This window comes from Bos mutus, chromosome 19, assembly GCF_027580195.1.
Source record: "Bos mutus isolate GX-2022 chromosome 19, NWIPB_WYAK_1.1, whole genome shotgun sequence".
NCBI lineage: Eukaryota > Metazoa > Chordata > Mammalia > Artiodactyla > Bovidae > Bos > Bos mutus.
Window position 1 is genome coordinate 10,288,257 of NC_091635.1, and position 22,479 is coordinate 10,310,735.

General features: G+C 53.0%; 1 protein-coding gene across 3 annotated transcripts in view; it reads right to left on the reverse strand.

The window, feature by feature from the left end:
* RBFOX3 (RNA binding fox-1 homolog 3) overlaps positions 1-22,479 on the reverse strand; it is a 439,266-nt gene that overhangs the window by 339,524 nt on the left and 77,263 nt on the right. For 2 of the 3 annotated variants that reach the window (XM_070389212.1, XM_070389213.1), the window contains exon 1: positions 11,703-11,977. The exons of the other annotated variant lie outside the window; for it this stretch is intronic. The gene's annotated coding sequence lies outside the window, so the exon portion shown is untranslated. Of the gene's footprint in view, positions 1-11,702; positions 11,978-22,479 lie in introns of those variants that run through there. 3 annotated transcript variants of the gene reach the window in all.

Genomic DNA, 22,479 nt, shown 5'->3' on the forward strand with positions numbered 1-22,479 from the left:
CAGCAGCAGGAGGGCCACAGCCATCAGTATGCTGTCGCCCAAAGCCTCAGTGTCAGCTCCCTAACAGTAAGAAGAAAGGAGAGAACATGACAACATAGGAAGTGTCCTTGCCCAGACCCCACCCTGGCCGCCTTGCACACCCGCAGCAGGAGCCAGAATCCACACCTGGCCTCCTCTGGTGAGCGCCAGATGGGAATGGACACACCACGCCCAGGGCTGGTGGTATTAAGAGGTGCACTGCATGCAGCACCCACAGCTGCTCCCTCCCCTCTGGAGTACAGTGGCCACCCCATCACCACTGGGCAAACACCCAGTATCTACCCAACCCCTCCTCAAGTCAAGAGAGGTGGCTGCAGGACAGCAGAGCTCCCCCCAATCGCTCCCCACCGGCCGCCACAAGGCCCTGGTCTCAGCCAGGCTTCCCTGGTGAAGCCAATGTGCTTCAGCTTCAGGGGCTCGGAGGGTCATAGTCAGAACAGCTACTGGTGCTTAGGAGCAGATGAGGACAGGAGAGACGCTGGCTGGAGAAGCAAGGGCCACCACAACCTGCTTCTTCTCCCCCCATTTGCTTCCTTGGCCAGAGGCTATCCTGCCCACCTCCTGCCCTACCTTCTGGGTATGAACCTTAGACCAAGGTCTGACAGGGAGGAGGCCTCTCTGCCCAAGACCAAGTCAACCGGGACTCTGCAGTGGCCTTCAGACTGCCCTCCCTGAGTGATCCTGGCCATGACAGCTGCTTTCCTAGGACCTCCCTTTCCTTCAGAGCTCCTTCAAGGCAGCATTCTTACTATCTAGAGATGAGTGTTAGCTCATGAGGAAAGGAAGGCCTCTCCAGAGGCAGCCTGGCTTGGTGAAACTAGGATTACACATCAGAAAGAGGCTAAGGTCCCTGCAAGTAATAAATTCTGGAGATGGTGTGGAGAAGGAGGATCCCTCTTTGCTTCCCTGGTGGCTCAGAGGTTAAAGCTTCTGCCTCCAATGCAGGAGACCCGGGTTTGATCCCTGGGTCGAGAAGATCCTCTGGAGAAAGAAATGGCAACCCACTTCAGTATTCTTGCCTGGAGAATCCCATGGATGGAGGAGCCTGGTAGGCTACAGTCCATGGGGTCGCAAAGAGTTGGACATGACTAAGCAACTTCACTCACTTACTAAAAGTAGAGTTGCCATACAATCCATCCACCCCACTCCTGGGCATATACCGAAACATAACTAAACTTTGAAAAGATACATGCACCTCTATATTCATAGCAGCACTATTTACAATAGACAAGACATGGAAACAAGCTAAATGTCCATCAACAGATGAATGGATGAAGAAGATGTGGTCCATATGTACAAATATATATATATATACTCAGTCATAAACAACAACAAAATAATGCCATTTGTAGCAACATGGATGGACCCAGACGTTATCACACTAAGTGAAATCAGAAAGAGAAAGACAAATACCATATAATTTCGCTTATATGAGGAATCTGAAATACAATGCAAATGAGCATATACAAAACAGAAGAGTTTCCCTGGTGGCTCAGATGGTAAACGCGGCTGCTTGCAGTGCGGGAGACCCGGGTTCGATCCCTGGGTTGGAAAGATCCCCTGGAGAAGGAAATGGCAACCCACTTCAGTATTCTTGCCTGGAAAATTCCACGGATGGAGGAACCTCGTAGGCTACAGTCCATGGGGTCGCAAAGAGTCGGACACGACTGAGTGACTTCGCTTTCACTTTCCAAACAGAACCAGACTCACAGACCTACGGTTGCCAAGGTGGAAGGTGGGGTGGGGGAAGGAAGGATTGGTAGTTTGGGGTTAGCAAATGCAAACTGTTGATATTGTATAGGATGGATAAACAACAAGATCTTACTATATAGCACAGAAAACTATAATCAACATCCTATCACAAACTACAAATGAAAAAGAATGTATATATGCTTGAGTCACTTTGCTGTATAGTAGACATTTACATAACACTGTAAATCAACTACACTTCAATAAAATTTTTTCTAAAAAAGAGGCTAAGGTCCCTGGAAATATCAATTTCATCTGTCTACTGAACTGTATGCCCGTTTGCCATCCATCCATCTGTCTGTCCATCAACCTGACCACCCACTCATCCATTCATCCATCCATTTATAAAGTAACCCAGTGAGGGGAAGAGAAGGCTGAGAACAGGGCCAGGAACTAGAGGGCAGAGCTACAAGACCAGAAGGCATAGTGCCTAAGAGTCTGACTGTGGGAGTCAGATAACCTTGGATCAAAATCCCGGCTCCCCTGTCACTAACCTTTGCCAACCTCAATTTGCTCACCTATAAATTGGGTGATAATAATTCTCTTTTGGGGCTACTATAAAGAATAAATAAGACCATGTATACAGAACACTTCATTTAGTGACTAGTCCATTGTTTGTTGTTGTGTTCAGTTGCTCTGTTGTGTTCAACTCTTGGCAACTGGAGTTGTTCAACCATAGACTGCAGTACACCAGGCTTCCCTATCCTTCACTATCTTTCGGAGTTTGCTCAAACTCATGTTCATCCAGTCGATGATGCCATCCAACCATCTCATCCTCTGTTGCCCGCTTCTGTTCCTGCCCTCAATCTTTCCCAGCAACAGGATCTTTTTCAACATGGTAAGCACTAAATAAATCATGTGACTTTGCAGTTTTTCCTGCTGAAAAGCTGTGTGTTAGTGTGTGTTAGTCACTCAGTCATGTCCGGCTCTTTGCGATCCCATGGGCTGTAGCCCACCAGGTTCCTCTGTCCATGGAATTTTCCAGGCAAGAATACTGAAATGGGTTGCCATTCCCTTCTTCTAAAAAGGTAGATTCTCTTTTTACACCCTCTGTGAATCTGGGCTCAACCTGGGAGTTGTTTGGCCAACAGAAGGAGGAAGAAGAGATGGTGAGCCATTTCCAAGGCTAGGCCAGAAGAAGCCTTGATTGTTCCTGCTGTTCTCTGGTGCCTCTGCTATTACCATGTTCGGGCCCCTGGTCCCAGGATGGGGATGAAAGATACATGAAGCAGGGCTGCTCCAGCTTGACCCAGCCTGCAGCAGAGCCACTGAGTCCCTCTGCAGTCCCAAAGGGAGCCCAACCAAGATCAGTTGACCCCGCAACTGACCCAGGGACTTGAAAGCAATGAAGAGAAATGATTCTTGTTTTAAGCAACTGACCTTGAAAGTAGTTTGTTATACAGCAGTAGCTAACCAATACACCTACTCTCCTTCGATTTCTCTACCCCATTCTCCTGTCTCTGTATCAAAGACATTGCATGCGGGCCAAGTTGCTTCAGTTGTGTCTGACTCTTTGCAACCCTATGGACTGTCGCCCACCAGGCTCCTCTGTCCATGGGTATTCCCCAGGCAAGGATACTAGAGTGGGTTGCCATGCCCTCCTCCAGGGGATCTTCCCAACCCAGAGATCAAACCCAAATCTCTTATGTCTCCTGCATTGGCAGGCGGGTTCTTTACCGCTAGTGCCACCTGGGAAGCCCATCAAAGATATTATATATCTTCTAATTGTGTCTCTTCTACAAAGTCAGAAAAGGAAAGACTTCTGCAAACAGATCACATGAAGCCTCAATTCCTGGCCTACAATGCCTGCTACCTCATCGGAAATAGGAAGTGACACTGCAGTTCACAGCATAGGCAGAGAAATGACTATTGAGAGTTCAGCAAGCTTGTCCGTGGCCTGGAAATGCAGACACTGAGTAAAGAGATTTGTCTGTCTGTCTGTCTGTCCATCTATCTGTCTACTTTGAAGTTGAGGTAATGCAATTTTCAGAATCTCCAGGGAGCTGGGTGCTCAGGTGGCAGGGAAGAATGAGAATTTGTCGTGGAAATTGCTGCTCAGCAGAGATTAGGGCTGCGACGGAGGGTGTGTGGCTCTCTCCTGCAAGTGTATTAGGGATTCTGCCTGGCGTGCTTGCCGTAAATCACTTCCCATTCAGGCCCGCTGCTGAGGGGCCAAAGGTCGATTTTCCATGGTTATGACAACAAAAACTAAAATTGGGTCAAACCTGAAAGGTATTATCTTCCCCTGAGCCGCTAAATGCACAAGAGTAATGAGGTTGGTTAAGCAATATACCTCTGCCCATGCCAGTTTCTCGGAAGACAGATTAGCCAGGTAAGTGGGTGGCTCTGGCCACCCAGCCATGCCTCCACCTACAGGTGGAAGGTCTGGGGTTTCCAGACCTTCAATTCTCTGACACCAGAAGACTCTTTGGCCACAGAAACCAGGTATCTGAAGCACTCAGGAAACCTCCCAGCTATCATGGAATGGGGACATCCAAGGACTTCTGGAAACTAGAGCCCCAGGGGACAGGTTTCTCTTGCTTCCGAGTCCCCTTCCATGCTGACCTCTCCTGGTCATCACCATCCATAGTCACAAGTTTGAACCCGTGAGAGCCCAGGGGCTGAGGACTCGCTTTAGTTCAGCCCCTCCCTCTATGGAATCCTAGCATTTATCTGTTGCAGACACAATGCCAATACCTTGAATTTGCATAACATGCCCTTCTCCTCATAAATTATTGATTTGCATTCCGTGAGCATGCACACCCCCCGCCTGGAGCCCATCCTTCAAAGCCTCACTGTCAACAGGCTTCAAATTGGACCCATCATCTCAGGTTACACAGTATTTATAAACTGACCTGTCCCATCACTTGGAGATATTCTTAGAAACCACACTCCCTCATCTCAAGAGAAGGGGAGAGGGAAACAAGAGGAGACACCGGGAGTGATAAGGTTTTCTTCCAGAATTGATTTGATGTTCTACTTACGTGACAGATGTTATTAAAAGGGTGGGTGGGATAGATTGGAAAAACTGTGGGCCCATCAGTGTCACCTGGCCAATGAGAAGTGGGCAGAGCCCAGGGGAGGGTCAGAAAAAATATGTCATTGCTCCTGTTCACTGGCCATGTAACCTCCAGGCATGTCTCAGTGAGCCTCTATGGTGAGCCTTGGTACCTTCATCTGAAAATGGGGCTAATATAACCCATGTACAGGATGGCTAGAATGGAGTGAGACTGATTACATGAAAAGGCTTTTAAAAATCGAATTCTTTTCTGGACTTTCCCTGGTCCTCTAATGGTTAAGAATCCACCTGCCAACCCAGAGGACATGGGTTCAATCCCTGGTCCAGGAAGATCCTGCATGCTGAGAAGCAACTAAGCCCATGTACCACAACTGCTGAGTCAGAGCTCTAGAGCCGGGGACCCGTAACTACTAAGCCCATGGGCCACAACTACTGAAGCCCGTGCACCTAGAGCCCGTGCTCCACAAGAGAAGCCACTGCAATGAGAAGCCCATGCACTGTAGCCTCCACTCACTGCCACCAGAGAAAGCACGCAGAGACGAAGACCCAGCACTGCTAAAAATAGGTAAACCTTTAAAAAAAAAATTAAACTATTCTGGCACCTGCTGCAACATGGCTGAATCTTGAGGACAATATGCTGAGTGAATAAGCCAGTCACAGAAGGACAAATACTGTCTGATTCCACTTATACAAGGTACCTAGAACAGGCAAATCCATAGAGACAGAGAGTGGGATGGTGGTTGCCAGGGGCAGAAGGTGGGGCTGTGGGGAGTTAGCATTGGATGGGGAGAGCGTCTATTTGGGGAAGATGAAGAAGTTCCGGAGATGATGATGGTGATGACTGCACAACAATGTGAATGTCTTTAATGTCACAGACCTGGACCCTAAGAAATGGTTATAAAGGTAACATTTTTGTACATCTTACCACAAAAAAAATTTAATGCCTATTACAGAAATGCAAAGTGATGCTTGGAAAGTAGTCTTTTATGAACATTCTGTCTCACACTTCCAGCCTCAAGATCAACACCTGTTTGGGCAGTGGGGCCTCTGCTGCCCAAAGGGCTCACTGTCTGTCTCTGAACTGCAAACATGCACTTCTGTTCCCTGGGCTGCCTGTTCCTGTCTTCCCTAGACTGCCCATGCTCCTGAGTGGGGAACACAGGCTGGGGAGGGTGGGAGGCCAGGCCTCCTGACTCCCTGTCCACCTGGATCCAGGCAGGCCTTCAGGACAGGAGACACCACTGTCACCTCTGCCAACCTCTCCTGGAACGATTTCTTGAAAGTCCCTTCTGATAAGGAACAAACAAACTAGGGTCCCTTCACTTAAAAGTGGGCAGAGGGCAGTGAGAGTCTCTGTCAACTTCCGGAGCTGTCTGGTCCAACAGAAAGACTGTGTGAGTCTCCTGAGTAAGCTTAAATTTTCTAGTTGCCACATTTTCTAGTTCTAAAACAAATATCTTTGCAGGGATCCACCAGGAAAATCCAATGAGAAGAAGCAGTGTTGCCCGGTCCTGGGAGCTGCCCAGTGGGAAGGACTGTCCTCTGCCTGGCTCCCACAAACTCCTCCATGGCTGGCTGTCAGAATGTAAGCTCTCTGAAGGAAAGCATTGGTCCTGTGGGATCGATAGCGGCTCCTGGGTCAGGTTGGGGCACAAAACCCTTCATCCAGAGCTAGAATCCAGCAAAGCCCTGTGCTTACCTTGACCCTTCATGTCCACCCACCTTAGTGATTTCAGACAAGACACCTATGGGGGTGCCTGGATCCCCCATCTTGAGCTCTTGAATGCCCTCTCCCGACAGAGCTCCTGGGACTGGGGCTTGGGTGAGGTCACCAGTGTCATCAGGGTCTGCCTGTGTGTCTAAGTGCCCAGTCACTAAAGCTTTCATGGCACCAGAACATGTCCCTAGTCAGAACATGGCAGAGGAAGAAACCAGAGGGAAACATCCAGAACAGTCACAGCACATGTTTAAAAATCAAGGCTTCTCCCTTGCCCAGAGGACAGCCACACAAACAGATTCCCTCTCATTTAGTGCAGCTCACTAGCGTCCCCTGCGGTGCGTTTTGTTATGATACCGTGCAAGTTTCGGCTGCCCTAAGTGACTGAACTGAACTGAAGTGACTGAAAACTGGGTGGCAAGAAATGACCGAAGTCTTGCCTCTCCCAGAGGAGGCCAGAAGTCTGAAGGCAGCATGATGGGGCTGAAATCAGGGTGTGGCGGGGCTGCACTCCCACAGGGGCCCTAGGAAGGAATCCATGGCCTGCCTTCTCGGGCTTCTTGGTGGCCCCAAGGGCTCCTTGGCTTGTTGCCGCATCCCTCCAGTCTCTGCCTCTGTTGTCACAGGCATTCTCTTCTGTTTGTGTCAAATCTCCCCTTCCCCCACTCTTTTAAGGACAACTGGGATTGCATTTGGGGCCCACCTGGATAATAGAGAATAATCTCTCCATCCCAGGGTCCTTACCTTAATCACCCCTGCACAGTCAGGTTGTGTCACACAAAGTGAAATTCACGGATTCCAGGATTGCCCCATGGATATCTTTCAGCCAACCACAGATACCATATGACACCAAAACCATATGTCAATAGCATATGCATGTGGGGATTAGATTAGATTTGAGTAGATTAGATAGATTCATTCCCTGGTGACAAAGCTGGCCACCGGCCACAGGAAACCATTCTTGGGGAGGTGCCAACTTAGGCTAGTGAAGGCCGATGCCCAGCAAGGTGAAGGGCTCCCAGGGGGCAGCTACTGCTGAACGTCCCCACAGCTCAGTCTCTGAGGCCAAGGCGGGCAGAAAGGTCCACCACTTCATGGGGAGGGCCACCCCAAAGCCATCTGAGTGGGGAACCACCAAAGTGCTCTGTATGCTCAGCCATCAGCATCGTCACCATCGCCACCTCAGGTGAGGGTCTGCAGAAGACACTGCCCGGGCCCTGCCATGTCCTGCCACCTTGACACTTCAGTGCCCAGCCCTTCCACTTCCGAGGACCACCCTCAGTACCAGTTCTTTATCAGAGTCCAATCAGGAGGAAAAACCACACACTCATTTTGCCTCAAAATTACTGGAGATGCTTCATATAAAGAAGTATTAACTATCACAGGGAACTGAGATAAAGGGGGATTGGCAAGTGAGAGGTAACACGAGATGAGCAATATGAGCAATATGAGCCATTACTCTGAGGTCTGAGCTAGAAGAGACTCCAGGGAAGGGAATCTCCACCCTCACCCCCAGGCTGAGACCCAGACTTTGTGAAGAGGACACAGCTACATTCCCCCCACCCCCACAAAGAACTTCCAGCCTCTGCCTGGGGCTCTCTCCATCTGCCAGGGCCTGAAGTCCTGAGGTCCAGGCATTATGCCCCCTGAGCAGCCTCAAGGAGGAATGGCACAGACGGGTGTACACATATCCCACCCCTCCCCATGATGGGAGAGCCCTGGGGGGCATGTTTTCACTGGTCCCCAGAGCCCCATTGAGATAGGCTCCAGCTGCCCTCAAGATGGTGGGCTGCCTCTCTTCCTGTCCCCCTCCTCTTTCTTTCCATCACTGCATGCCTTTGACCACTTATCTCAGGGTCTGCTCTTGGGATCCCCCAAACAGAGACACAGGCACTGTCAGAACGCCAGGGAGGCACAGTTAGAAGAGGCAGGTCAGCCTGGAAGCATCTGGGATGACATGAACCCAAGGAGGTGGCCAAATGGGGCAGTGTGGGATTGCTTGGTCAGCCTGGAGGGTTTATGATGAGCATTTTGACAATGAAACGGATCTGTTTCACTGCCATCCTTTAAAAGAGGTGTTGGATGCTTTCCTGAAGGTTTCATTGAATCCACACGACCAAAAGCTTCTGCCGTTGCCCCCAGCTGACAGTGGAGAAAACCAAGGCTGAGAGTACCTCCCGGCCAAGGCCACACCATTGGGAAGAGGCCGAGGGTGGACTCAGGCCCCGGGGCCCCCCCATCTCCCACTCCCATCCAAACCCAACACATGAATGCTTACAGCTGACTAGGTGAAGTTCACAGGCTATGGATGAAGATAAACAGAGAAAGCAGGCATTTGAGGGGGGAGAAGAGGAACCCAAATGAGCAATAAGGAAATAGAGACCCTGAGTTCCTGCAGACCAAGAGCGACCCCAAGGTCTCCATGTGGAAGCTGCCTCCCGCCAGAGCAGAGGGGGAGCAGGAGGGAGGAAGCGGCAGGAAGACGGTCAGGAGCAGCAGGCAGGACCCGAGGATGCCGGTTTCCTGCCCAGCTGGACTGCAGGACCCTTCTGAGGACAGGGATGAGGACTCTCAGCTGTCACTTGGCTCCCGTGACCACTAAATCACGAGTCATGGGAACACTGGAGGAGCTGCCATCTGTCGTGGGGCACTGGGAAGCAGGGGCCTGCTGGGCAGGAAGCTGGCTTGGGTGACCTCCACGTCCTGGCCCATCCTTGGGTCCAAGTGCTGTCAGACTTCCCGAGCAGGGACCCCCATGTTCTGGCAATGCTGCCCCCGGCCACAGAGCACCTCAGCCCAGTAAACAAAGACCGAATCCTCGACGGTGGGAGAAAGGCCGTGTCAAGGGTGGCGAGGTCCTGGGTGTCGCAGGTTGGGAAGTGGCGGTGGGGCAGGGATGGCATCTGCCAGCCCGGCAAGTCTTGGCAGGATAAAAACATTAGGTCACAGAGAAGTAGACCAGGAAAGGGTGTGCACAGGGCCCGTCCCCAGTGATGACCATTCCAGGTGTTGCCCAGTGGAGCCCCCAGGATAGAGAGGATCTACAAGTCTTGAGCCACGTCATCCCAGGAGGCCAGCTGTGAAGGACTGAGCCTGGTGAGGACTGGCCTCTGGGACAGCTCGGTCTGTCAAGCAGCTGCCTGAGAAGTTAAAGAAGATACCCATCCCCCCACCTCCAGGAAGTAGTGAGCACCCTTCGGTGGAATCCAAGACAGGGGAGAACAGAGGAGACTGGTCCTGAGCGCAGACATCATTAACACCCAGGACAATATTCTCTCAGCAGCCTGGGAGCCTTCTTGGTTGGTGGTAGATTTTATCTATTATTTATTCATTTTTGCTGGAAAGAGTCTCCACAGCCTGACCCTTGGGGTCCATAATGAGAGTGAATGGGGGTGGCAAAAGGGGCCCGAAGTGGGGTGATCACCCAGCTGGGGTGGACAGGGGACATCAGTACCAAGTCAGTGGCGCCGGCTGATCACACCCTTTCCCGGCTCGGGGCCCCCTGTCGGGTTGGGGGGCGTCCGGCACTGGACCCAGGCCTCCCTGCTGCCTCTTCACTGCAGGTCTCTCGGGATGGGCAAGCCGCCCTGCCCTGCACGGACCCTCAGGCATCAGATCCCTGGTTGTCATTCTCCCCAGCTCCCTCCTCCCTCTCAACCCTCCCCACAGTCACCCCACAGCAGTGCTCAGGGCCTCCCTACTCTGGCTCTGCTGAAGCTGACTGGGGTTTTAATGACTCCACTGGGGTTGAAGCGGGCACCCCTGCCCTGACCTCCCAGTCTTGTCCTCTCTACCAACCCATCCTCCCCACCAGGCACGGCCAAGTCTTTGACTTTCCCTCGGCATCGCAGACACAAAACTCAATAGCACCTGTGGATCACACCTCCATCCAGACCCTGTGCTCTGCCCTGCCTACTCCTTGGAAGCACCTGGAGTGTTCCGGAAGCCACTGATGCCTGGGCCCTCCCCAACCCACCATCCAGAATCCAGGGAGGGAGGTACTGTGACTCTTAGCACTTCAGCTGACTCTCAGGTGAGGCCTGAATGGCCAGCACTGATGCCCAATCGACCACAGCCATGAAGCCACAGAGGGGTCCCCCTCTGTGGGCAAGGGGCCCCATAGGGACAGGGCATGAGAACAGCCTGGTGTCAGTGTGGTGGTGACCGGGGGACAGGACTCAGCACCTTGTATCTCCCTGTGGGTGACCCTTAGCAGGACATACAGAGTCTTTGGAGACAAGACTGATCAGATGACAAGAGAAGGGCCCTCCTGTCCTTCCCACCACCTGCTCCGCCTGGCCCCATGCCCTCTACAGACCTCACGAGGCCATGCTCAGATTATGAGGATGTTTGGGTTCATTGCAGCCCTGGCTCCTTGCCCCAACTACCCTGGGGTTCCCAAGGGCATTGTGGGCATCTAGGATCACCAAGCAGAGAAGGCAATGCCACCCCTCTCCAGTACTCTTGCCTGGAAAATCCCATGGACGGAGGAGCCTGGAAGGCTGCAGTCCATGGGGTCGCTGACGGTCGGACACGACTGAGCAACTTCACTTTCACTTTCACTTTCATGCATTGGAGAAGGAATGGCAACCCACTCCAGTGTTCTTGCCTGGAGAATCCCAGGGCCGGGGAGCCTGGTGGACTGCCGTCTATGGGGTCGCACAGAGTCGGACACGACTGAAGTGACTTGGCAGCAGCAGCAGGACCACCAAGAGGCCTGGCAGGGGATCATCCCTGCCACGCCATCAGCAGGAGTCCAGGCAACCACGCCCTCCCCAACCTTCCTCTCCAAGCCTGCCATCATTCCATCATTCTGTTCATCACTCCAGCCCCTCGGGGAACACTCAAGCCAGAATCCAAGGATAGGGCCCGGGAACTGGGAGCTCCAGGCAGTGTGGGTAAGGTCCCGATCAGAAGCAGGGTCCTAGCCTGTGCTTCCATGGACCCAAGGACTCGGGGCTGGCCGCTCCATCGTTTTCTGAACCTCAGTTTCCAAGCTGTTAGGATGGAGCCGGCACTAAGCAGTCAGTGGAGTCCCTTCCATCCTACTGTTGGGCACAAAAGCCTGACGTTAGGAGGTATTGCCAAGTATTTTCTAACAAGTATATATTCCTTTAATAATTGGAGAAAAACAAACTTCATGACTAGAGTAAATGGCAGCAGAGGCCATAAAATTACCTCCAGGCCCCAAGGGGTGCTGTGAACGGCCTCACACAGCTCAGGGAACGGGCAGAAGTCAGTCCTGCTGGTCAGCCGAGCCAAGTTTCCCACAGGGGACGAAGCAGCAGAATTCCGAGGTACCTCGGAAAAGTCGCTGAGCCCACCCTATGGGTAGGACGTCCAAGACCATACCCCAGGAGGGCCGGCAGGCTTCTTGGGAGGCTGACTCCCAACCCTGCCAGAGAGGGGAGCCCCGGCCCTCCAGGATCCAGCCCTCGCTCTCCACAGTGGCCCTCCCCCTACCCACTGCCTGGACTGGCAAGCAGGCAGTACGCTGGGAAGGGCGAGGAGCCCGGCTGCTGCTGGCAGCCAGCCACCCTCCCCGCCCCCACCCTCCACCATGACACGCTGCTCATTCCTATGCACTGTGAGCCCCACCAGATCCTATGACCTTGGCATTTGGGGGTCACAGGAGAAGGACACCGTGCATGCACAGCGCCTCCATCCAACACATCAATTAACATTCCTCGTGCAAAAGTTGGGGCTGTAATTACAGCAAGTGATTAACAGGCCGAGGTAGCCTGTCTCCGAGGGAGCAGATTAACAGCAGAGGTTGGGAGCGCCGGCGCTCACCTCGGAATCACCGGTGTGTCTTAAACAGGGGCCCCAGTGCCCTGAAAGCTGGTGATTAATGGAGGGGATGAGAATGGGGACGTTTCCCTGGCACCCATCGCCGGGCTTTTTGCTCTTGGCGGTCACCGTGCTGGCCAGGTGCAGGGAAAGGGAGGGCAGGCTGGCCTTGAGGAAAACACCAGAGCTCCAGGGGAGGGGGCAGGCCTTGTTCTGCCTGCCCCAGGCCTCCGGGCCCTCCTGGCTGCAGCTTCCCACTGAGCTAGAAGGCCAAGTCCACAGGGTCCGTGAACACCGGGAGACTCAGCCCCTTCACCAAACCGTGTGGAATCTGGGACCACCCCTCACCTGCTGTTCCCCATGGAACATGCAGGGCTCTGCTAAGAGGTGGAGGCTGCCGCCAGGACGGTGGCCATCCCAGCAAAGATGCCCAGGCCAAGCATAACACCTGCTTAGCTGGCTGAGGGAGTGGAGGAGCCCAGAGTGGGGGTACCTCCTGAGGATGAAGAGGGAAAGAGCGGGGAAGACACTCCAGCAAACTAGGTGTTTACAGGTGCATGGGCATCAGCACATCCAGGTGAATCAGCACACACGTGTGTGTGTATGTATGTGTGTGTGTGCACAGCGGGCTGACGTTACCTATTCTTCCAGGGTTAGACCACCCCTGTTCCCATGTGTGGTGCTGGGCACAGGCATTTAGGGACTAAGTCCTGCCCAAGAGGCTCTTGGTCTCGCAGGGAAGATGGTCACAGAAACCTGATAAATACCCGAGGGCTCGGAGGGTGAGGCTTGCTGAGAGCCCAGGGCTGTCCTGGGTCTGTCTTGAGGGATGGGGGCAGGAAGGGAGAAAGAGAGAGGCAATGTGAGATGAACTGTGAAGTCAGCTGGGGATTTATCCATCAAGTGGCAGATGCCAGGCACACATCACCACGAATGTGGCCCCCGTGGTAGGCCCCAGTCCTCGTGGTGAGACGGCGCCAGCTGCTTGGGGTCACGGCCTAGCACAGCCACAGGTTAGCTGTGTGGCCTTGGGCTCTCCTGGCCTTCAGTCCCTCTACTGCCCATGGGAACGAGGGGTGCCCTGCCTCGTGGTAGGACAGCTCACATGCCAGCAGGTCACAAGTTCCCAGAGTGGCTCCCCCTGTGGGAGCATCCAGGCACACACCCTAGCAGACCTCCGGCGGGTCTACCCCATGGGCCCTCTTCATGCAGTAATCAGGTCACCCCTACTGTTGGTAAGTCACTGTTTCCTCTGAGCTAATCAAAACAGTGAAACCGTGATTGGTCCACAGGTTCACTTGTGACCTCAGCAGAACGTTCCAAACCTTCTCTAGGGTTTTTACGTTACTAAAGGGCCCTCCACCCCACCAGAATCACTAGACCTGCCTGAAGGGCACCCAGATGGGCTGAGGGCACGTGTCCTCCAATACCAACCTCAACTGGCAGGGGAGCCACTGGGATGCAGCCAACAAGTAAGGGCCCTCTCCCCACTGAGTCCCCACATCCAGGCACCCAGGGGCCAGACTCTCTCCAGCTCCCCCCTCCACCCCGACGACACGAGCAGCAGAGGCGGGCATCTGAATCTTGCACCTGGGAGATTCGGGACCAGCACACACCGCACACTTGGTGCTCGCCCAGACGACCGTTTGTACACGCAGGGCCCTGCTTACACTGCTGTGTGCTAGTTACCCCACTGAGCCTCCACAGAAACCCATGTGGTCCAGACCCAGCCCACTTCACCGACCAGGAGGTCATCTTTGCACCACCACATACATCCTCCAGGTGCTCTGAAGCAGTTAGAGCCACAGTGTACGCTTTTCCTTCTGGAAACCCAGCTTCTATGGAGGTGCTCACCTCCAGGACTTAAACCAAGGTCTGCTCCACTGAACCAGCCTGAGTCCACACTTCCATGTGCCCACGGCCAAGAACTTTCCCCAGGACAACAGAGAGAGAACTAGAGCAGGGTCTGGCTGGCCAGGAGGGTTAGCTGCTGCCGTATCAGTCAGCATCCCCGGACACAACAAACGCTCAACACAACAAATGAAGAAAAATGAACTATTCCCATTGCTGAAAACACTCCCAGCCCCACAGTGTTTAAGATGCAAAGTAAGAAGGGGCAAGCCACACTGCCTCTCCTCTGGCCTCCCCTCCCCTCCCTCAGCCCCCTACCTTCCCTTGAGGCCCCCTCACCCTTCCCTGTGTGCATCTATTCTGCTCCCCAAGTGCAAGGTCAGGAGACTGATCCTGGAGGGGTCTCCTTAGCAGTGGGCAGTGAGAATGAGGCAGAAGAGAGTGCTGGTCAAACGTGAGGAGTGGGCATGTGTCCACACGTGGGGGATAGGCAGCCTGCGGTGGGCATTTCATAGAATCATTCCTGAGGGACGGGCCATCATCACTCTGAACTGCAGGAAGGTATCTCAGCACAGTGTAAACCTGCCTTTCCCTCTGCTGGCCCCAGCCTCTGCTCCAAGTTCCTACAAGCGTGGAGCCTAAGTAGGCAGATCCGAGCACAGAGCCATCTTCCCTCCTGTTTTAAGGCAATGCCACCTGAGGACTCACCCTTTCCAACAGGGTCCTCTCTGCAGCACTTGTAAGGTTCTCCTGTGTGCCAGGCACTGGGTACAAATGAGAGTTTTCTGCCCCCACAGCTTGTAATTCCACCAAGGAGGAGAAATGTTGAAACACAGAAGGCAGCAACCTGTTTTGGGGGTGACTGATCCTTTGCCAGGCCCCTCCACTGCTCCCAGGACTCCTGTGAACCCCTGACCAAGGCTGGATGCACCATAATGTCACACTGGGAACCACTGGACCTGTGACTTGCTCCCTGCTAACCCCCACAACCTGGACCTCCATCAGCATCATGCCCCGAGTGGGATTTTCAAGGAGGCAGTGAAGATGGAGCACTGCAGAGCAGTTTTCACGGCTACACACAGAAGTTTGCAGGCACAGTGGGCGTCTTGATTCCATCTGGTAAGGGCGGAATGGGACAGAGCCACCAGGCAGTGCAGGATAACAGAAACACGACAGGCTTTGGGATCCAAAAGATGTGGTCTTAGGACATAGTGCTGACCCTTCCAGAGGGACTTTGACCAGATCCCCTGATGTCCCTTGACCTTGATCTCCCCATCTATAAATGGAGGTACCAAAAGACCCTGATGCTGGAAAAGATTGAAGGCAGGAGGAGGAGAGGAGAAGGGGACGACAGAGGATGAGATGGTTAGATGGCATCACCGACTCAATGGACATGAGTTTGAGTAAGCTCCGGGAGTTGGTGATGGACAGGGAAGCCTGGCGTGCTGCAGTCCATGGGGTCGCAAAGAGTCAGACACGACTGAGCGACTGAACTGAACTGAGAGGATTAAATGGAGATGGCCCAGGAAGAGCTGCTTCATGAATATTCATGACCAGACCAGAGGGACTGCTAGTTCCAGGCTCTGCTGGAGCCCCAGGTTGGAAGGCATCTACAGAGGGGGCCCCTGGACCTTCTTCTCTGACTGCCAGAGATGATATGGCAGGCAGGAGGAGAGTGCTCAAGTAACTTGGGTGGGGCTGTGGCCTCTGGACTGTTCCCAAAGCCCACTAGAACATTGTTCATTGCCCATGAAAGGAAAAAGTGTGGTCCATCCACATAACAGAACATTATTTAGCCTTAAGAAGGGAGTGAAGCACTGACACAGGTTACAACACGGATGAAGCTTAGAAACATCACCTTAAGAGAAATAAGCCAGACATATAGGGTAAATAGTGCATGATTCCACTAATATGACATCCCTGCTGCCAAGTTGCTTCAGTCGTGTCCGACTCTGTGCAACCCCATGGACTGCAGCCTACCAGGCTTCTCCGTCCATGGGATTCTCCAGGCAAGAACACTGGAGTGGGGTGCCATTTCCTTCTCCAATATGACATCCCTAGGATAGGCAAATACACAGAGACAGAAAGTAGAATAGAGGTTTACCAGGGGCTGGGGCTCCAATACTTTGGCCACCTGATGCAAAGAACTGACTCATTAGAAAAGACCCTGACGCTGTGAAAGATTGAAGGCAGGAGAAGGGGACAACAGAGGATGAGATGGTTGGATGGCATCACCGACTCAATGGACATGAGTCTGAGGAAGCTCCAGGAGTTGGTGATGGACAGGGAAGCCTGGTATGCTACAGTCCGTGAGTCACAAAGAGTTGGACACAATTTATTGACTGAACAAGGGACTGGGGAAGTCAGGGAGCTACTGATTAATGGGCAAAGTTTCTCTTGGGGATGATGAAAAAGTTCTAGAAATAGATGGTGGTGACGGTTGCACAAGAGTGTGAATGTCCTTGATGCCACTGAGGTGAACACTTAAAGACGGCTCCAATTGTACATTTTATGTCATGTGTGTTTTACCACAATAAATCTCAAAGAAAAAACTCAGCATCCTCTGTAGGGGAAGAGTGGAGTGCAAGAGGGGCCTCCCTTCTGCTGACCAACCACTCACTAAGCGCTTCAGTTACTGGGCAGACAGGGCCTGTAGTCAACACGGCTCTAACAAATGACTTTGGAAGAGGAACAGTGGAAACCCCCCCTGCCCACCATGGCCTCTCACCAGCTCTAGAGAGAGAGGATTTGGGGGAAAACTGTTGTGTTGATGCACGGGGGTTAGTCATCATTTTTGTAACATCAACAGTAACATCAGAAAATTTCCACTTCCAAAGACACATTACCCTGCATCCTGCCTCCCCACCAGCAACTTCAGGAATCCCCTCTGCTGTTCTCGACTCCACGCCATACTCCCTGCAGATGGCTGGCCTTCTTGAAGGCAGCTGGCCCGAGGTCTGACCAGGAATCGATCCTCAGTGTGGATGGGAGGCCGCCGGAGAAGCCCGACAAGCCTCCAATAATTACGAGGAGATAAGACAATCAGGTGTAATTAAACAGTGTCCACAGGCAGACCTCTTGGCTACAGCCTCTGTCCCCTATCCCCTCCTCCTGTTCCCTGAGACTGCAAAATAAATTATCCTGTGAAGTCAGCAGAGGTTGAGCTATGGAAACAATTAAACAGAAATTAAATCTAATTCATTTATACTCCAAGCACAAAGTGGATCATGTAGGTTTTTTTCTCTCCTTCCTCTTTTCGCCTTGGTGTTAGAGAGGACTATTATGGGAAATTAATCATGAAGCGAAGCAATGAAAGTGATCTATCACTCGCTAAAGTGCACCGACCGACTGTATAAAATCTATTATAGCAGCAGGAAAATGTAGAGGTAATGCAGTTTGGAAGAAGGGAGACTAAGGAAAGAGGGGGTCTCCTAACTGAGGTCGGAGCGATGGCTAGGCCAAGGACCCGCTTCCTCCAGGTCCGGGGTGCTGTGCAGAGGTCCACATCCAAGTTCACTGGGCTTGTTCAAGGTGTTCCTGATGACGTGAGACTCATCCCACAGGGGAAAGCCTGAGAAGGGTCCTCCAAGGCCAGTGGCGCTTGGGCCTGGGGGGTCTGAGGGAGAATCTGCTTGATTCTCACCATTTTCCTCAACATAGAAGTGTGTGGAGGGGCGGGTGTTGCTGCAAGGACAAGCCCCAGGGAGGAGCCCCATGAGAATCAGCCAGGCCTGTGTCCCCACCTACAAATTGGGAGTGACGCCACCTGCCCTGCCTCCCCTCACATGAAGATGAAATGAGCAAGTGGGCAGGAAAGTCTGCAGGAAGTATGGAGTGTGGAGATGCCGAGTGGCTGGCGGCAGGCCCAGTGAGCCATGTTCCTGGTTTCCTGCTTTCAAGAAAAACAATTTCAAAAATTGTTTTCCCATCATGTGGAGGAAGGAGATGGCATAAGTGGAATATTTCCTCCCAAATGAAGTGGGGCTCAAGGCTGCCAGGGCAAAGAACTCAGAAGCACTGGGAAGGGAGAGGCTGGCCTAGGAGAGGCAGCTTCAGGATGCTGAGCCCAGGGGACTGCTGGGAGAAAGCCTGGGGCTGGTGGGTACCCTAAAGGTCTGGGGGCACCAGGCCCCAGAAAAAGGATGCTCAGGAAGTAAACAGAGGAGCTCAGGGGTTGGGAGGAAGGCTGAGCTTTGAACTCGGCATAAAAAAGGAAGAAACAAAGGCCGCCTCCACTCTGCTGATCTCCTGAAGGGCAGACAGCCCTCTCGGCAGATGGGGCTGCCCCTGGGAGCCCACACACCCACTGCTGCCCCAGGGCTCACTTGTTCAACCAAGGCCGGCTGCCACGCTCCCGGGCAGGTGCCAGGGGACAGCCGGAAGGGGAGAGCAAGGCCAGAGAGACGAGCAAGGTGACAGGTGAGAAAGGCACATGTGGCTGTCTCCTAAACCTTCTCATTTGAGAATGGCTCAGACTTCACAGCTCAGCCCAGAGTCAGGCCCAAGCTCCCCAGGGTATGCCTGGAGTCAAGCCCTCACAGAACGAACAGGGGCAGGGAGGGGCCAGTCCCCCGGGACTCAGCCCCTCTTCTTGCCCGCTCTGCCATCCCTGTACTAAGAATGCAGCGGGCCCCTCTTCCCTGGATTGTCTTCATTCTACCTTGCCTGTCCGCAAGGCCAGAATCATCATAGGGTTAGCTTTCCCCAAAAACAGGTTTGGCCCTTGCCCCTGGTTCCTGGGAGGTCACCTCTGAGACTTTGGAGGGTCTTTGTGAGTGTGTTTACCTGGGGTCCTTACCAGCAGCCAGAGAGTCTGTGCTGACTGTGGTTTAGGGTGGGGGCCTCAGGCCACACTGTATCAGTTTGACCTCTTGGGGGGCTGCAGACAAAGGTCAGCCACGTGGGTGGTCAGTGAGGTCTATGTGGTCAACTCCCAGTGAACCCTCTGGACCCCAGAGCTAGGTGAGCATCCCCAGGTGGTGAGCACTGTCAAACATGGTTCTGAATGGATTGGGGGCTGTCCACAGGACTCCACTGGGAGAGGAACCGGGACACTCAGGCCTGATCTCACCTGGCCACTGCCCTGGGCACCTTGTCCCACTGCTGACTTTTATCTGTGTCCTTTCCCTGGGGTGGACTGTGCGTGTAGGAGTGTAACAGCTTTGCTGACTTCCTCCCGTGAATCATTGGACCTGGGGGTAGTCTCAGGGACCCCTGAGCTGCAGTGACTCACAAGGCATAGTAGGAGCCATCCAGTCCAAGTCTACCCAGGCAGTTGAGGAGAATGAGGCCACAGTTAAAGGAACTGCCCAAGGTCGTGTAGGAAATGGGAGGCAGGCAGGACCAGTGCCTCCTCCCTGGGACAGCGCCTCCCCTTCCCAGCTTTCATCCTTGTCACCTCCCCCAGAGGAGAGGTTCACTGGGGAATGTATCCACAGACTGAGTGAGTCAGTGGGCGGAAGTGGAGATGCCAGCACCAAGGCTGGTCCCCACCGGCCACAGACAGAGAAGGAGCAGAGTGACTGCCAAGACCTTCTGTCCCCAGGGTTGGCGCTAAGGACGAGGAGAGTGTTAGGCCGAGATAGGGAGCAGCCTAGAGCCACAGTAAACCGGGCTGCCCTCCCCAGTGTGCTGGGGGCCCCAGGGGCAGGAACAGAGATGCTAATTAAAACCCCAGCACACACTCCACAATGCCTTCCCCATGCTTAAACATCAGCCTAGCAGCCAGCTTCCGTCTACCCCACCCAAAGCAAAGGGACACAGGCTTGAAAGTGATTAATGTTGTCTGCCACTTGAGCTTGGCATCTGGGCCTGGAGGCATCCAGCGTCACGCCACCAAGAGGCCAGCCCCTGCCACTCGGCCTCAGCTGGCCAGGCATGAGGGTGAGATTAATGCTGGGCCCCCCTCCAAGGCTGCAGGAAAGAGCATGGTAGGGGCCTCTTCCAGTGGGGCTTCTACTTGACGCGTCACCCTGTGCGTGAGGGGTCTCCACCAGGACCAGCCACGTGAGTTGCAGGCCTCAGAACAAAATGAAAACCCCAGGCCCTTGCTCACACTGCAGGACAGAAACAGCAGAGCTTCAAATCAAGTGCCAGCCCTTCTGAGCTTGCGTCCCTACACGGCTTTGCAGGTGGCACGGGAGCAAAGCTGGTCCTATTCCCACTGTCAGAGCCTCTTCTGGTCATCTGGGGAGAGCCCCGAAGAACAGAGAAGTGCAGAACTCAGAAAGGACACAGCACACTAGGTGTGCACACACGCGCGTGCACGCACACACAAGCGCACATGCACACACACGCGCGCGCACACACTCCTCGGACACTCGGGAGACACTGAGCCCAGGTAAGAGTTGGTTGAAATGACAGCATGGCTGACATCGAGGAGCAGCTGTAGCAGGGAGCACCCCAAGGGACCGTTCCCCAAAAGGTGGATGAGCAGATGGATCCAGCCCTCTGGCCCAGAACCCGAGGTCCTAGAGCTGGAGGGCACCAGGAGACCAGCTAGTCTGACTTCCTCCATTAACAGATGGGGAGGAACTGGAGGCTAAGAGAAGCTGCCTGGACTTTCCTTCCCAGGAGGTTCTCGGTGGACAGCAGAGCTCCTACCCCAGGACTTTCCTCTCCGGGCAGGTCTGCATCACTAGCCCTGACCCTGACTCACTAAGAGTGAGGACCTCACCTCTGGCTCTGGAGCCAGGCCTGGGGCACAACGGGCTCTTTTGCTTCCAAGACACTCAGAGAGGGCACACGGGTGTTCAAGGAGACAGAGCTGGGGAGTGGCGGGGGTGGGCAGGGCCTTCCAAGCTTGTGCCCCCGATCCCTGGGGGACACCACATGCAAACACGGAATTCATTGGCTTCCTGCTCCAGAGGCTTAAAAACCACCTCCCAGGGGAGGAGAGGAGGAACAAATTAGGAGTATGGGATTAACATATAGAAACGACCATATATAAAGTAGATAAGCAACAAGGATTTACTGTTTAGCGCAGGGAATTAGATTCAATATCTTGTAATAACCTATAATGAAAGTAATTTGCAAAAAAAAAAATAACTGAACCACCATGCTACATACCTGAAACTAACACAATACTGTAAGTCAACTATGCTTTAATAAAAAAAATTTTTTTTTAAAGAACAAAAACCACTTTCTGGGTCCTTGAGAGCACTTAAGCACTTGGAGCATAATAAAAAGTTCTGGATGAGTGGAGGTCAGGTCATGGTGTCATCTAATTGCTGAGGTTACGCAACCTAAAAGGACAGAAATAGCCCCCGTCTCCAGCTCAGGTGATGAAGCAGAGGCGCGGGCGGGCAGCAGTCAGAGCCCACGTCTCGGGGAGGCCACCAGGCAGGGGAGTGCCTGACCTGGGACACGACGGGCACCTGGAGCTCCTGGTCTGGTTCATCATACAAACATGAGCCCGTGGCTGCCCGTGGCCGGAACTCCCAGCAGGTGAGCCAGGTCCCTGCGTCCCCAGCCAGCACCAGGGACACAGTAGGTGCTAACGATCAATGCAAAGAAATAGAGGGAAACAACAGAATGGGAAAGACTAGAGATCTCTTCAAGAAAATTAGAGATACCAAGGGAACATTTCATGCAAAGATGGGCTCGATAAAGGACAGAAATGGTATGGACCTAACAGAAGCAGAAGATATTAAGAAGAGGTGGCAAGAATACATAGAAGAACTGTACAAAAAAGATCTTCATGACCCAGATAATCACGATGGTGTGATCACTGACCTAGAGCCAGACATCCCGGAATATGAGGTCAAGTGGGCCTTAGAAAGCATCACTACGAACAAAGCTAGTGGAGGTGATGGAATTCCAGTTGAGCTATTTCAAATCCTGAAAAATGATGCTGTGAAAGTGCTGCACTCAATATGCCAGCAAATTTGGAAAACTCAGCAGTGGCCACAGGACTGGAAAAGGTCAGTTTTCATTCCAATCCCAAAGAAAGACAATTCCAAAGAATGCTCAAACTACCACACAATTGCACTCATTTCACATGCTAGTAAAGTAATGCTCAAAATTCTCCAAGACAGGCTTCAGCAATACGTGAACCGTGAACTTCCTGATGTTCAAGCTGGTTTTAGAAAAGGCAGAGGAACCACAGAGCAAATTGCCAACATCCGCTGGATCACGGAAAAAGCAAGAGTGTTCCAGAAGAACATCTATTTCTGCTTTATTGACTATGCCAAAGCCTTTGACTGTGTGGATCACAATAAACTGTGGAAAATTCTGAAAGAGATGGGAATACCAGACCACCTGACCCGCCTCTTGGGAAACCTGTATGCAGGTCAGGAAGCAACAGTTAGAAGTG